The sequence below is a fragment of the Podarcis bocagei genome, assembly GCF_964188305.1.
Source record: "Podarcis bocagei genome assembly, chromosome: 17".
NCBI classification, from domain to species: domain Eukaryota; kingdom Metazoa; phylum Chordata; class Lepidosauria; order Squamata; family Lacertidae; genus Podarcis; species Podarcis bocagei.
This window is the reverse complement of record NC_138143.1, coordinates 268,403-284,598: the sequence shown is the minus strand read 5'-3', so window position 1 is coordinate 284,598 and position 16,196 is coordinate 268,403.

The following is a 16,196-nucleotide window of genomic DNA, read 5'->3' as shown; positions in this document are numbered from 1 at the left end:
AATAACACAACACCATCTTTTCCCTTCCATATCTGTAGAAAGAAGACGAATAAGCTTTGATTGGGCTTTTTTCAATTCGCATGGTGTTATTTGAGTGTGCGCCAGAATCACACCAAAACCAAAGCAAAAAGGTGTTTTGGGTTCCATCTACATAAAAAGAAGATAATAAAGCTGTGATTGGGCTTATTTCAAGTTTCCAATTTCAAACAGCCGCATGCAGCCCTACGTCTTATCAGCTAGACCGGCGAAGCTCCGTCTGAGTCCCCGCCTCCTGTACACCAACTTAATAACCTCGCCTTACTCCACCTTTTCCGCCTTCCCCTCCTTCTCTGGGTCCCTCTGCCCCCCGTGGTCTCTTCCTTCCTGGACTCTTCTGACGCTGGCCCCCCGGACCCTTCTGTCTCCTTGCGGCGGGCTTTAGGACCTGGCTCCCTTTCCGGGCTGTTTACTCTGCCGCCTTCCTGTGCATTTGAACTTGGCGCACGCGCCCAACCTCTCACTTTCCGCTTGACTGTTCCTTCGCTCCCCGATGGAGGTGTGGCCACTCCTGACTCATGCCCTCCCCCCTGCGGCGAGCCGCCGGATCCCGATACCTGGCGCCCTTCCTCCCCACTGCGCTCTGTTGGGGACGTTGGCCCCGATTTCCAACTGCTGCTCTCTGAACCCCCTTTTGTCCCTTTTTCCTGGGGTGTCCCCTTAATCTCCCCCCTCGCTCTGGCCACTGGCGCTCCTTTCTGTGAATCTTCCGATTCACTGGAAAGACTCAGAGATCTCGGGTCGTCGTCATCGCTCATCTTTCCTTCGGACTCCTCCCCCTCGCTCTCTGTTTCCTCCCTTGCCCTCGCCTCTGCTCCTGAACCCCTGACAAACATATTTTCGCTTCTGTATGCGTAGAAAGAAGCTTTGATTGGGCTTTTTTCAATTCGCATGGTGTTATTTGGATGTGCACCAGAATCACACCAAAACCAAAGCAAAAAGGTGTTTTGGGTTCCATCTACATAAAAAGAAGATAATAAAGCTGTGATTGGGCTTATTTCAAGTTGGTGTTTTTGGGGTTAGAATGCACATTCAACCAAAAATCGCAGTGGCATGTTTGTTATCAGCCCAAATCAAGCAAAGTTGTCTTTGTTCCATCTCAATAGAAAAAAGATGATTAAGCTTCGAAGAAGCTTTTTCGGTGTTCATTCAACCACAAATAGCAAAGCGGTGTAATAAGCTCAAACAGGTTGTTTTGGCTTCAAAGTACATAGAAAGAATAATCTTGGATTGCACTTACTTCATGTCGTGTTCTTTGCTGTTAATGCACATTGACACAGAAATCGCAAAGTGTGTGCAATGAGACCAAAATAACACAACAACATTGTCAGGGGTTCAGGAGCAGAGGCACAGGAAAGGGAGGAAACAGAGAGCGAGGGGGAGGAATCCGAAGGAAATATGAGCGATGACAGCGGCCCGAGATCTCTGAGTCTTTCCAGTGAATCGGAAGATTCACAGAAAGGGGCGCCAGTGGTCAGAGCAAGGGGGCGCCCAGGGGGACACCCCAGGAAGAAGGGACCAGAGGGGACTCAGAGAGCAGCAGTTGGAAATCGGGACCAGCTTCCCCGCCAGAGTGCAGTAGGGGGGAGGGGTCCCAGGTATCGGGGTCTGGCGGCTTGCCGCAAGCGGGAGGGCATGAGTCAGGAGTGGCCACACCTCCATCGGGGAGCGAGGAAACGGTCAAGAGGAAGGTTGAAGGCTGGGCGCGCGCGCCAAGTTCAAATGCACAGGAAGGCGGCACAGTAAGAAGCCCGGATAGGGAGCCAGGTCCTAAAGCCCGGCGCAAGGAGGGAGAAGAGTCCGGGGGGTCCGCGTCAGAAGAGTCCAGGAAGGAAGAGACCACGGGGGGTAGAGGGACCCAGAGGAGGAAGGAAAGACGGAAGAGGTGGAGTAAGACTAGAGTATTAAGTTGGTGTACAGGAGGCGGAGACTCAGACGGAGCTTCGCCGGTCTAGCTTCTAAGACTTAGAGCTGCGCGCTGCGGCTTGAAAATGGAAACTGTAACTCAATAAAGACTTTTGTACAGTACTGCCGGCTAGCGTGGTCCTCTGTGAGCTGGGACCTGGAAGCGGCTCTGACAGTAAGCTCCGTCCCCCTTTTGCACCAAAAGCCTCGCAGCGTGAGTGGGCGCAGCGAGGGGTGAAGATTGGTGCTTCGCGAGCTCACAAAAGTCGGAAGAGATGAATACTGAACAGCAGATAGCAGCCCTGCAAAATGCAGTGACACAACTAAACGCCGAGATACTCGCATCCAGGAAGAGGGAGGAGGAAGCAGCTGCCGCCTACAAGGATCTCCAAGTCAGGTTGGAAGTGCTTACAAAGCAGAGGCAACCGGGACCCAAATCGGAGGGAATTGGGCTGGGGAGAAGAGGAGGCAGCCTTGTATCTCATTTCGATGGGAATTTACAGCAGTACCCCAACTTCCGAGCAGATGTGCAGCTTGCTCTGCAACTGCTGGACAAAGACTTTAGAGATGAGCAAGAGAAGGTGGGGTTTATTTTATCCCATTTGCATGGAGACGCTAAAGCGTGGCTGCGCAATCTGTGGAGAGATAAGGATCCGGCGCTCCGAAGTGCGGATGCCTTCATTAAAGCGATGGATTCGTGTTTTTTATCAAATATAGACGTTGATATCGCAAGAAAAGAGATACATGGGCTGAAACAAGGGAGGGCCAGTGTGAGGCAGTATCATTCCCGCTTTTTTGCACTGGTCAGTGCCCTGGAATGGGACAAAGATTCAGCTCCAGTCAGAGACCTTTTCTGGGAAGGATTGAACAGTGCGGTAAAAGACGAAATTGTGAGGGGGGAGAGACCCCGGAGCACTCAGGAGATCGTTCAGAGGGCGCTGACGATTGGGGTGCGTCTAGAAGAACGTCCATGGAGCAGAGACGAAGGGCGTGGAGGACGCGAGTCGGCAAGAGCGCCTTCCTTCTTTCCCAGGGATGCAGCGCGTGCGCACTCCACGCCTCCGCCAGGAGGAGGAGGGGAACCTATGGAGGTTGGAGGTGCCAGGGCTCAGTCAGCAACCAGAGCCCTAGCACCGGCAGCAGTCAAAGCGAAGCCTCCTAGAGGGAACAGGAAGTGCTACCTCTGTGACAGTCCTCAGCACATGGCGAAAGAGTGTCCCCAGAGGCTCCACAAGCACACTGCAGCCTCCGCGACGGTAACAGAAGCCACTCAGCAGAGAGAACTTTCGGCTCCTCTTACTGTGCAGAACACTGCATCCTGCCCAGACCGGAGGGGGAAGAAGAGGACACACAGCTGCGATTGGGCACGCTGCAAGCAGTGCCCCACAAGTACGCAGAATTTTTGGAGGTTTTCTGCGAGAAGGAGGCAGACAAGCTACCTCCCCACAGGCCCTGTGACTGCAAGATTGACCTCCTGCCAGGGGCGACGCTGCCGACAGGGAAACTGTATTCCATGTCTGAAGATGAGCTACAGGAACTCAGGGAGTTCATAGATCATAATTTGGAGCGCGGGTTCATCCGGGAGTCCAAGGCAGTGGGGGGCAGTCCCGTATTCTTTGTGAAGAAAAAGGACACGCCCCAAAAAAGACTTGTGGTGGACTATAGAATTTTGAACTCGAAAACCAAGCCCACGGCGTTCCCCATGCCCAAGATCGACGACCTCCTCGCGACGGTGCGCAAGGGACACGTGTTCACCAAGTTGGATCTGCGAGGAGCGTACAACCTTATTCGCATACGGGAGGGCGACGAGTGGAAGACGGCCATGTTCACGCCCCTGGGCACCTACGAATACAGAGTTATGCCATTTGGATTACAGAATGGCTCCCACTGTTTTCAAGCTTTCATGCATCACGTGTTAGCGGGGCTCCTCTACAAGAAGTGTGTCTGCTTCCTGGACGACATCCTGATATTTTCAGAATCGCAGGAGGTTCTTGACAGAGACGTCAAGGAAGTTCTGCAACGGCTACAGGAGCATAGACTGTACGCCAAGCTGGAGAAGTGCCAGTTCGAAATGACGGAGGTGGATTTCCTGGGCTACAAATTGTAGGACAAGGGGCTCGCCATGGACAGCACCAAGGTTCGCGCAGTGTTGGACTGGAAGAGCCCGCGCAACCGGAAGGAGGTCCAGCGGTTTGTCGGCTTTGCTAACTTCTATCGCAAGTTCATCAAGGGGTTCGCGATGCAGACGGCGGCCATTACCGACACGCTCAGCTCCAAGAAGAAGAAGTTCATCTGGACGGAGCAGGCGGAGCAGTCCTTTCAGAAACTCAAGCGTCTCTTCTCGTCCGAAGAGCAGCTACTGCATGTAAATCCCGGCAAACCGATGAGGGTTGAAACAGACGCCTCAGACAGGGCCGTGGGAGCAGTCCTGTTGCAGCAAGACCCGCAGGGGGATTGGAGGCCGTGCGCCTTCTACTCCAGGAAGCTCAGCAAGTCGGAGCAGAATTACACCATCTGGGACAGGGAGTTGCTTGCCATTCATGCAGCATTCAAGGCGTGGAGGCACTTCCTGATCGGAGCCACACACACAGTGCAGGTCCGCACGGACCATGAGAACCTGGAGTACTGGCGCACGGCGAGGTTCCTGAACCAGAGGCACATACGTTGGGCAGAGTTCTTTGCGGACTTCGACTTCAGGATAGAGTACGTCCCAGGTGACAACAACGTCATTGCGGATGCACTGTCCAGGAAGCCGCAATACCTCGAGGAGGCGACGCCAGCGGCGGCCAAGCACATTTTCGCACCAGAAGCGTGGGCGTGCTCTTCGGCAACCATAGACCTGGATGCTGTACGTCGCGCGCTGCAGGACGACTCCTTCGCACGAGCGAAGATGGAGGAGGTGCACAGGGGCACGGCGAAGGGCGACGAGTTCCAGATACGTGAAGGGTTGCTCATCCGCAAAGGGGCCCTCTACATGCCGGGAGATGAACTCCGCGCTAAGGTACTGCAGCAGTTGCACGACGCACCCACCGCCGGGCACTTTGGCACAGAGAAGACGATAGAATTAGTCGCCAGAGACTTCTGGTGACCCAAGATGCGGGGGGAAGTCGCGGATTACGTCGCGAGGTGCGACACCTGCCAGAGGGCTAAGCCAGTGCATAGACCGCCGGCGGGACTGCTCGAACCGCTGCAAACTCCGCTCGAACCGTGACTTTGTCCTGGATCTGCCCAGCTCGAGGGGCAAGACAGCAGTGCTAGTGGTGGTGGACTTGTTAACCAAAATGGCACATTTCATTCCGTGTGCGAAGGTGGCCACGGCGGAACAGACCGCCAAACTGTTCATTGATCACGTGTTCAAGGTTCACGGTCTGCCACGGTCTATACTGTCCGACCGGGGGCGACAGTTCATCTCGAACTTCTGGCAGAAGCTGATGGGCATCCTGAACGTCAAGATCAACCTAGCGTCGGCGAGACACCCGCAGACCAACGGACAAGCGGAGCGGGTCAATGCCATCATGCAGCAGTACCTGAGATGTTACGCAAATCAGCAGCCTGCAACGTGGGTGGACTACCTGCCACTCACCGAGTTCGCCTACAACAACACGAAGCACGTGTCCACGGGGGTGACGCCGTTCTTCGCCAACAATGGGAGGCATCCCAGAACCTTCCCGGGATTAGAGAGAGTGGGGGAGGGGGAGCCACAGGCAGCGGACGCCTTCGCGTCAGAGTTGCAGGAGGTCCACGAACAGCTTTGAAGGCAGTTAGAGCTAGCTAAGCACTCATACAAACTGCAGGCTGACAGACACGGGAGGGTTGGGGAAGACATACAGGTGGGAGACTGGGTTTGGTTGGCAGCCCAGGCAGTGCCGGCCAGATCGTTAGCGAAAAAGAAGCTCGGACATAAGCAGCTAGGGCCCTACCAAGTCGAGGCACAGGTCAATCCGGTGGCTTTCCGGCCGACACTTCCAGAGGGATCCAGGATGCATCCGGTATTCCATAGATCAGTGCTCACTCCCTACAAGGCACCTCACAGATTTCAGGAGCCAGGGACGGCACCGAGCCCGCTCAGGGAAAGGACCACGCAGGGGGGGTTGCCAGAGGGGGAGCCCATCAACGAGGTTACAGAGATTTTAGACTCAAGATAGGGGGAAGAGGGAGTGGAATACCTTCTCGCCAGAGAGGGCACCCCAGCCAGTGCCAACAGCTGGGTGCCGGGCTACGCTTTGGAGGAACCTCTGCTCAAAGACGAGTTTCATGCCCTCTTCCCACACAGGCCCATGCCAGCCGAGTTTTTCGACGACTGGCTTTTCACACCCACGCTTTCAGCCAGCACGTTCCAGGGGTTCGACTCGGACGAGGAACCGACACTGGACGCACGGTCCCCGGAGGGGTCACCCTCGGGATCTGCCTCAGAACCCTCGTATTGGTGGGATGATCGACCAGAGGAGCAGTGGCGCAGGAAGTGGCTGGAGGGGCCCGGGCGAGCAACGTACCCAGAAGAGACCGAGGGAGAGACGGACATGGACGTGTTCGGGGAGGACCTTGGGTTCGAGCACGGCGGCACAGAGATGGAAGCAGAGGAGATCGACGTCGGCGAGTGCAAAGAGGAAGAGCCGGACTTATCCAGTTGGATGTACGCCACGAGAAACGAACTGTATCCGGCACTCACCCCCATAACAACGGAGCACCCAGCACCCACACCTGAAGGAGGGGAGGGGGGAAGGGGGGGCTTCGAGGGGGGATGGATGTCAGGGGTTCAGGAGCAGAGGCACAGGAAAGGGAGGAAACAGAGAGCGAGGGGGAGGAATCCGAAGGAAATATGAGCGATGACAGCGGCCCGAGATCTCTGAGTCTTTCCAGTGAATCAGAAGATTCACAGAAAGGGGTGCCAGTGGTCAGAGCAAGGGGGGCGCCCAGGGGGACACCCCAGGAAGAAGGGACCAGAGGGGACTCAGAGAGCAGCAGTTGGAAATCGGGACCAGCTTCCCCGCCAGAGTGCAGTAGGAGGGAGGGGTCCCAGGTATCGGGATCTGGCAGCTCGCCGCAAGCGGGAGGGCATGAGTCAGGAGTGGCCACACCTCCATCGGGGAGCGAGGAAACGGTCAAGAGGAAGGTTGAAGGCTGGGCGCGCGCGCCAAGTTCAAATGCACAGGAAGGCGGCACAGTAAGCAGCCCGGATAGGGAGCCAGGTCCTAAAGCCCGCCGCAAGGAGGGAGAAGAGTCCGGGGGGTCCGCGTCAGAAGAGTCCAGGAAGGAAGAGACCACGGGGAAGAGACCACGTTCTAGCTTCTAAGACGTAGAGCTGCGCGCTGCAGCTTGAAAATGGAAACTGTAACTCAATAAAGACTTTTGTACAGTACTGCCGGCTAGCGTGGTCCTCTGTGAGCTGGGACCTGGAAGCGGCTCTGACAAACATATTTTCGCTTCTATATGCATAGAAAGAAGCTTTGATTGGGCTTTTTTCAATTCGCATGGTGTTATTTGGGTGTGCGCCAGAATCACACCAAAACCAAAGCAAAAAGGTGTTTTGGGTTCCATCTACATAAAAAGAAGATAATAAAGCTGTGATTGGGCTTATTTCAAGTTGGTGTTTTTGGGGTTAGAATGCACATTCAACCAAAAATCGCAGTGACATGTTTGTTATCAGCCCAAATCCAGCAAAGTTGTCTTGGTTCCATCTCAATAGAAAAAAGATGATTAAGCTTCGAATAAGCTCTTTCGGTGTTCATTCAACCACAAATAGCAAAGCGGTGTAATAAGCTCAAACAGGTTGTTTTGGCTTCAAAGTACATAGAAAGAATAATCTTGGATTGTACTTACTTCATGTCGTGTTCTTTGCTGTTAATGCACATTGACACAGAAATCGCAGTGTGTGCAATGAGACCAAGATAACACACAATCTTTTCGCTTCCATATGCGTAGAAAGACAAATAAGCTTTGATTGGGCTTTTTCAATTCGCATGGTGTTATTTGGGTGTGCGCCAGAATCACTCCAAAACCAAAGCAAAAAGGTGTTTTGGGTTCCTTCTACATAAAAAGAAGATGATAAAGCTTTGATTGGGCTTATTTCAAATCGGTGTTTTTGGGGTTAGAATGCACATTCACCAAAAAATCGCAGAGTAACATGTTTGTTACCAGTGGAAATCAAGCATATTTGTTTTGGTTCCATCGCAATAGGCAAAGGACGAATAAGCTTCGAATGCTATTTCGGTGTTCATTCACCCACAAATAGCAAAGCGGTGTAATAAGCCTAAACAAAGCCAAACAAGTTGTTTTGGTTTCAAAGTACATAGAAAGAATAATCTTGGACTGCACTTACTTCATGTCGTGTTCTTTGCTCTTAATGCACATTGACACAGAAATCGCAAAGTGTGTGCCATGAGACCAACATAACACAACACCATGTTTTCGCTTCCATATGCGTAGAAAGAAGACGAATAAGCTTTGATTGGGCTTTTTTCAATTCGCATCGTGTTATTTGGGTGTGCGCCAGAATCACACCAAAACCAAAGCAAAAAGGTGTTTTGGGTTCCATCTACATAAAAAGAAGATGATAAAGCTGTGATTGGGCTTATTTCAAGTTGGTGTTTTTGGGGTTAGAATGCACATTCAAACAAAAATCGCAGTGGCATGTTTGTTATCAGCCCAAATCAAGCAAAGTTGTCTTGGTTCCATCTCAATAGAAAAAAGATGATTAAGCTTCGAATAAGCTCTTTCGGTGTTCATTCAACCACAAATAGCAAAGCGGTGTAATAAGCTCAAACAGGTTGTTTTGGCTTCAAAGTACATAGAAAGAATAATCTTGGATTGCACTTACTTCATGTCGTGTTCTTTGCTGTTAATGCACATTGACACAGAAATCGCAAATGTGTGCAATGAGACCAAAATAACACAACAACATATTTTCGCTTCGATATGCGTAGAAAGAAGCTTTGATTGGGCTTTTTTCAATTCGCATGGTGTTATTTGGATGTGCGCCAGAATCACACCAAAACCAAAGCAAAAAGGTGTTTTGGGTTCCATCTACATAAAAAGAAGATAATAAAGCTGTGATTGGGCTTATTTCAAGTTGGTGTTTTGGGGGTTAGAATGCACATTCAACCAAAAATCGCAGTGACATGTTTGTTATCAGCCCAAATCCAGCAAAGTTGTCTTGGTTCCATCTCAATAGAAAAAGGATGATTAAGCTTCGAATAAGCTCTTTCGGTGTTCATTCAACCACAAATAGCAAAGCGGTGTAATAAGCTCAGTTTGTTTTGGCTTCAAAGTACATAGAAAGAATAATCTTGGATTGCGCTTATTTCAAGTTGTGTTTCTTGGTGTTTATGCACATTGACGCAGAAATCGCAAAGTGTGTGCAATGAGACCAAAATAACACAACAGCATTGTCAGAGCTGCTTGAAGATCCTAGCTCACAGAGGATCACGCTAGCCAGCGATCATTAAGTAAAAGTCTTTATTGAATTACAGTTTCCATTCTCACGCTGCTGCGCGCAAACTCTACGTCTAGTAGCTAGATCGGCGAAGCTCCGTCTGAGTCTCCGCCCCGTGAGCACCAACTTAATATCCTAGCCTTGCTCCACCTTTTCCGCCTGACTGTCCTCCTCTGGGTCCCTCTACCCCCCGGGGCCTCCTCCTTCCGGGATTCTTCTGACGCTGACCCGGACCCTCCTGCCTCCTTGCGCCGGGCTTTAGGACCTGGTTCCCTTTCGGGGCTGCTTACTGCGCCGCCTTCCTCTACATTTGAACTTGGCGCGCGCGCCCAACCTTCCACCTTCCTCTTAACCGTTTCTTCGCTCCCCGATGGAGGTGTGGCCACTCCTGACTCATGCCCTCCCTCCTGTGGTGAGCTGCCAGCGCTTCCCCCCTGGCTCCCTTCCTCTTCCCTGCTTCCTGGCGGTGACGCTGGTCCCGATTTCCAGCTGCTCCCCCCTGAGTCCCTTCTGGCTCTATCTTCCTGGGGTGCCCCTTTTGCCCTGGCCACTGGTGCTCCTTTCTGTGAATCCTCTGATTCACTGGAAAGACTAGGAGATCTCGGGTCGTCGTCATCACTCATCTTTTCTTCTGCCTCCTCCCCTTCGCTCTCTGTTTCCTCCCTTGCCCGTGCCTCTGCTCCTAAACCCCTGACATCCATCCCCCCCTCGAAGCCCCCCATTCCCCCCTCCCCTCCTTCCGGTGCTGGAGCTGGGGGCTGCTGTTGCAAAGGGACGAACGTCGGATATCGGTCGCTTCCCGTGGCGGGCCTCCATCTGAAGTCTTCCGGTTCTTCCTCCCTGCTCTCGTCGACGACGGTCACCTCCGCTTCCATCTCTGTGCCGCCGTGCTCGAAACCAGGGTCGTCCCCGAAAATGTCCATGTCCGTCTCTCCCTCACTTCCTCCTGGCGGCGTTGCTCGTCCTGAGCATTCCAGCCACTTTCTGCGGAACTGCTCCTCTGGCCTATCGTCCCACCAATACGAGGGTTCTGAGGCGGATCCCGAGGGTGACCCCTCCGGGGAACGGACGTCTCGTGTCGGTTCCTCGTCCGAGTCGAACCCCCGGAACGTGCTGGCCGAAAGCGTGGGCGTGAAAAGCCAGTCGTCGAAAAAGTCTGCTGGCATAGGTCTATGTGGGAAGAGGGCATGAAACTCGTCTTTGAGCAGAGGTTCGTCTAAGGCGTAGCCCGGCACCCAGCTGTTCGCACTGGCCGGGGTGCCCTCCTTGGCGAGAAAGTATTCTACCCCCTCTTCCCCCCATCTGGAGTCCAAAATCTCCGTGACTTCGTTGATGCGCTCCTTCTGTGCCACTCCCGCGTGCCCTGTTCTGTCTCTGGCCGGACTCGGCGCCGTTCCGGGTTCCTGGAACCTGTGCGGTGCCTTGTAGGGAGTGAGCACCGATCTGTGGAATACCGGATGCATCCTGGAACCCTCCGGAAGTGCCAGTCTGAAAGCTACCGGGTTGACCTGCTCTTCGACTTGGTAGGGCCCCAGTTGCTTATGCCCTAGTTTCTTCTTGGCCAACGACCTGGCCGGCACTGCGTGGGCTGCTAACCAAACCCAGTCTCCCACGTGGAGCTCTTCTCCAACCCTTCTGTGCTTGTCTGCTTGTACCTTGTATGCGTGCTTGGCCAGCTCCAGGTGGCGCCTCAGCTGATCGTGGACTTCCTGCAGCTCCGACGCGAACGCATCTGCTGTCTGCGGCTCCCCCTCCCCCATTCTTTCCAGTCCCGGGAAGGTTCTGGGGTGCCTCCCGTTGTTGGCGAAGAACGGCGTGACCCCCGTGGACACGTGCTTCGTGTTGTTGTAGGCGAACTCGGCAAGCGGCAGGTAATCCACCCACGTCGCAGGCTGTTGATTTGCATAACATCTCAGGTACTGCTGCATGATGGCATTGACCCGCTCCGCTTGCCCGTTGGTCTGCGGGTGTCTCGCCGACGCCAGGTTGATCTTGACGTTCAGGAAGCCCATCAGCTTCTGCCAGAAATTCGAGATGAACTGCCGCCCCCGGTCGGACAGAATAGACCGTGGCAGACCGTGAACCTTGAACACGTGGTCTATGAACAGTTTGGCGGTTTGCTCCGCCGTGGCCACCTTAGCACACGGAATGAAATGGGCCATCTTGGAAAACAGGTCCACCACCACCAGCACTGCCGTCTTGCCCCTTGAGCTGGGCAGATCCGTGACAAAGTCCAGGGCCACCCTTTCCCAAGGTTTCTCTCCCCTCCACCATTGGTGGTGTCTGCTTCACCACTTGCCCCCCGAGCAGCTCCCTGCCATCCACCGTGACAACCTGCAGGGGCAGTGTGGCCGGCAGCAACTGCACAGCGTGCCTGTCGACAAAGTCCTGCCCTATAAAGTCTGCATTGCTGCCTGAGTCAATGGTGATTGGCACGTCTATGGTGATTCCATTGGGCAGCTGGAGAGATGCTGTGAGCCTCACTACTGGTTTGGGCGGGAGGGGGTTCACGGGCTGTAAAATCTCTGGGGACTGCGTCACTAACACGTCTGGCTGGGCCCCAGTGCCTCTTCCTCCAGCCAGACTGCGTCGTTTCCCTGCTGTGGTCCTCCTTGCTGCGTTGCTGCAGTCACCATTGCTGAGGCTGCAGTGAGCTTGTGGGGCCTCTGGGGACACTCTTTTGCCATATGCCCTGGTTCCTCACAGACGTAACACTTCCTGTTCCCTCTAGGAGGCTTCGCTTTCACTGCTGCCGGTGCTAGGGCTCTGGTTGCTGACTGAGCCCTTGCACCTCCAACCTCCATAGGTTCGGCTCCTCCTCCTGGCGGAGGCGTGGATTGCGCCCGCGCTGCTTCTCTGGGAAGGAAGGAGGGGCCCCCGGCTGGTTCGCGCCCTCCACGCCCTTCGTCCTTGCTCCACGGACGTCCTTCCAGCCTCACCCCCACTGCCAGTGCCCTCTGAACGACCTCCTGGGTGGTTCGGGGTCTCTCCCCCCTCGCGATCTCATCTTTAATCGAGTTGTGCAGCCCCTCCCAAAAGAGGTCTCTTACAGGAGCCGAATCTCTGTCCCATTCCAGGGCACTGACCAAGGCGAAAAAGCGGGCATGATACTGCCTGACGCTGGCCCTCCCTTGTCTCAGCCCATGCACCTCCTTCCGTGCAAGATCCACGTCAATACTTGATAAAAAGCACCCATCCATCGCTTTAATAAAGGCATCCGCATTCTGGAGCGCCGGATCCTTATCTCTCCATAAATTGCGTAGCCATGCTTTCGCATCCCCATGCAGATGGGACATGATGAACCCCACTCTCTCTTGTTCATCTCTAAAGTCTTTATGCAGCAGTTGCAGTGCGCACAGTACGTCGGCTCTAAAGTTGGGATACTGTTGCAGGTTCCCATCGAAGTGAGAGACCAGCCCGCCTGTCCGTCTCGCCAACCCAATTCCCTCCTGCCGGGGTGTCTGCTTTGTCAGCACGTCTAACCTGACCTGGAGATCCCTGCAGGCGGCAGCTGCCTCCTCCTCTCTCTTCCTGGATGCGAGAACCTCGGCGTTCAGTTGTGCCACTGCTTTTCTGAGGTCCTCTATCTGCTGCTCAGCCGTCATGTCGTCTGCCGTTCGTGAGCTCGCTAGTAGGCACCTGTTTCTCTCCCCTCCTCGAGGCTGTAGATGCCCACAATGGAGTGACGGAGCTTACTGTCAGAGTTGCTTGAAGATCCTAGCTCACAGAGGATCACGCTAGCCAGCGATCATTAAGTAAAAGTCTTTATTGAATTACAGTTTCCATTCTCACGCTGCTGCGCGCAAACTCTACGTCTAGTAGCTAGATCGGCGAAGCTCCGTCTGAGTCTCCGCCCCGTGAGCACCAACTTAATATCCTAGCCTTGCTCCACCTTTTCCGCCTGACTGTCCTCCTCTGGGTCCCTCTACCCCCCGGGGCCTCCTCCTTCCGGGATTCTTCTGACGCTGACCCGGACCCTCCTGCCTCCTTGCGCCGGGCTTTAGGACCTGGTTCCCTTTCGGGGCTGCTTACTGCGCCGCCTTCCTCTGCATTTGAACTTGGCGCGCGCGCCCAACCTTCCACCTTCCTCTTAACCGTTTCTTCGCTCCCCGATGGAGGTGTGGCCACTCCTGACTCATGCCCTCCCTCCTGTGGTGAGCTGCCAGCGCTTCCCCCCTGGCTCCCTTCCTCTTCCCTGCTTCCTGGCGGTGACGCTGGTCCCGATTTCCAGCTGCTCCCCCCTGAGTCCCTTCTGGCTCTATCTTCCTGGGGTGCCCCCCTTGCCCTGGCCACTGGTGCTCCTTTCTGTGAATCCTCTGATTCACTGGAAAGACTAGGAGATCTCGGGTCGTCGTCATCACTCATCTTTTCTTCTGCCTCCTCCCCTTCGCTCTCTGTTTCCTCCCTTGCCCGTGCCTCTGCTCCTAAACCCCTGACAACACCAAAGCAAAAAGGTGTTTTGGGTTCCATCTACATAAAAAGAAGATAATAAAGCCGTGATTGGGCTTATTTCAAGTTGGTGTTTTTGGGGTTAGAATGCACATTCAACCAAAAATCGCAGTGACATGTTTTTTACCAGCCCAAATCAAGCAAAGTTGTCTTGGTTCCATCTCAATAGAAAAAAGATGATTAAGCTTCCAATAAGCTCTTTCGGTGTTCATTCAACCACAAATAGCAAAGCGGTGTAATAAGCTCAGTTTGTTTTGGCTTCAAAGTACATAGAAAGAATAATCTTGGATTGCGCTTATTTCAATTTGTGTTTCTTGGTGTTTATGCACATTGACGCAGAAATCGCAAAGTGTGTGCAATGAGACCAAAATAACACAACATATTTTCGCTTCTATGTGCGTAGAAAGAAGCTTTGATTGGGCTTTTTTCAATTCGCGTGGTGTTATTTGGATGTGCGCCAGAATCACACCAAAACCAAAGCAAAAAGGTGTTTTGGGTTCCATCTCCGTAAAAAGAAGATAATAAAGCTGTGATTGGGCTTATTTCAAGTTGGTGTTTTGGCGGTTAGAATGCACATTCAACCAAAAATCGCAGACATGTTTTTTACCAGCCCAAATCAAGCAAAGTTGTCTTGGTTCCATCTCAATAGAAAAAAGATGATTAAGCTTCCAATAAGCTCTTTCGGTGTTCATTCACCCACAAATAGCAAAGCGGTGTAATGAGCTAAAACAGGTTGTTTTGGCTTCAAAGTACATAGAAAGAATAATCTTGGATTGCACTTACATCATGTCGTGTTCTTTGCTGTTTATGCACATTGACACAGAAATCGCAAGGTGTGTGCAATGAGACCAAGATAACACAACACCATCTTTTCGCTTCCATATGCGTAGAAAGAAGACTATTTTGTCAATTCGCATGGTGTTATTTGGCTGTGCGCCAGAATCACTCCAAAACCAAAGCAAAAAGGTGTTTTGGGTTCCTTCTACATAAAAAGAAGGTGATAAAGCTGGGATTGGGCTTAGTTCAAATCGGTTCTTTTGGGGTTAGAATGCACATTGACCCAAAAATCGCAGAGTGACATGTTTGTTACCAGTGGAAATCAAGCATAGGTGTTTTGGTTCCATCGTAATAGGCAAAGGACGAATAAGCTTCGAATGCTCTTTCGGTGTTCATTCACCCACAAATAGCAAAGCGGTGTAATAAGCCTAAACAAAGCCAAACAAGTTGTTTTGGTTTCAAAGTACATAGAAAGAATAATCTTGGATTGCACTTACTTCATGTCGTGTTCTTTGCTGTTAATGCACATTGACACAGAAATCGCAAATGTGTGCAATGAGACCAAAATAACACAACAACATATTTTCGCTTCGATATGCGTAGAAAGAAGCTTTGATTGCGCTTTTTTCAATTCGCATGGTGTTATTTGGATGTGCGCCAGAATCACACCAAAACCAAAGCAAAAAGGTGTTTTGGGTTCCATCTACATAAAAAGAAGATAATAAAGCTGTGATTGGGCTTATTTCAAATCGGTGTTTTTGGGGTTAGAATGCACATTCAACCAAAAATCGCAGTGACATGTTTGTTATCAGCCCAAATCCAGCAAAGTTGTCTTGGTTCCATCTCAATAGAAAAAAGATGATTAAGCTTCGAATAAGCTCTTTCGGTGTTCATTCAACCACAAATAACAAAGCGGTGTAATAAGCTCAAACAGGTTGTTTTGGCTTCAAAGTACATAGAAAGAATAATCTTGGATTGTACTTACTTCATGTCGTGTTCTTTGCTGTTAATGCACATTGACACAGAAATCGCAGTGTGTGCAATGAGACCAAGATAACACACAATCTTTTCGCTTCCATATGCGTAGAAAGACAAATAAGCTTTGATTGGGCTTTTTCAATTCGCATGGTGTTATTTGGGTGTGCGCCAGAATCACTCCAAAACCAAAGCAAAAAGGTGTTTTGGGTTCCTTCTACATAAAAAGAAGATGATAAAGCTTTGATTGGGCTTATTTCAAATCGGTGTTTTTGGGGTTAGAATGCACATTCACCAAAAAATCGCAGAGTAACATGTTTGTTACCAGTGGAAATCAAGCATATTTGTTTTGGTTCCATCGCAATAGGCAAAGGACGAATAAGCTTCGAATGCTATTTCGGTGTTCATTCACCCACAAATAGCAAAGCGGTGTAATAAGCCTAAACAAAGCCAAACAAGTTGTTTTGGTTTCAAAGTACATAGAAAGAATAATCTTGGACTGCACTTACTTCATGTCGTGTTCTTTGCTCTTAATGCACATTGACACAGAAATCGCAAAGTGTGTGCCATGAGACCAACATAACACAACACCATGTTTTCGCTTCCATATGCGTAGAAAGAA